General features: G+C 53.4%; 1 non-coding gene across 1 annotated transcript; it reads left to right on the top strand.

Annotated features, from left to right (window-relative positions):
• The first annotated feature begins 290 nt into the window (after positions 1 to 290).
• On the top strand, positions 291 to 429 carry LOC133923330 (small nucleolar RNA Z247). The gene has a single exon (XR_009910588.1). It is a non-coding gene; the product is annotated as a small nucleolar RNA Z247 (small nucleolar RNA).

Below are 429 nucleotides of genomic sequence, written 5' to 3'. Positions count from 1 at the left end.
AGATCGTCAAGGCATAGAACCCAGCATACGTGCAGTGGGTCGCTGTAGACCAACAGGTCCTTGGATACCTAATATCGTCCCTCTCGTGCGAAGTCCTGACACAGGTGGTGTCGGTCACAACGGCGGCGCAACTTTGGACGGTCCTTGAGGAGATGTTTTCCTCGAGGACTCGTGCGCGGGCGATCAACACTCGCATCGCGCTCTCCACCACGAAGAAAGGTAACATGACTGTCAATGAATATATTACCAAGATGAAGGCTTTAGGCGATGAAGTTGCGGCTGCTGGCAAGCCACTTGATGATGAGGACATGGTGTCTTACATACTCACCAGTCTCGATGCTGATTTTGAACCGGTGGTATCTACGTTGGTGGCTAGGGTGGAGCCGGTCACAGTGGCCGAGCTTTACTCGCAGCTGCTCGGGTTTGAAG

Source organism: Phragmites australis, chromosome 6 (genome assembly GCF_958298935.1).
Source record: "Phragmites australis chromosome 6, lpPhrAust1.1, whole genome shotgun sequence".
In the NCBI taxonomy this organism is placed as follows: domain Eukaryota; kingdom Viridiplantae; phylum Streptophyta; class Magnoliopsida; order Poales; family Poaceae; genus Phragmites; species Phragmites australis.
Note: the sequence above shows the minus strand (reverse complement) of the source record. Positions and strands in the feature narration are given on the sequence as shown.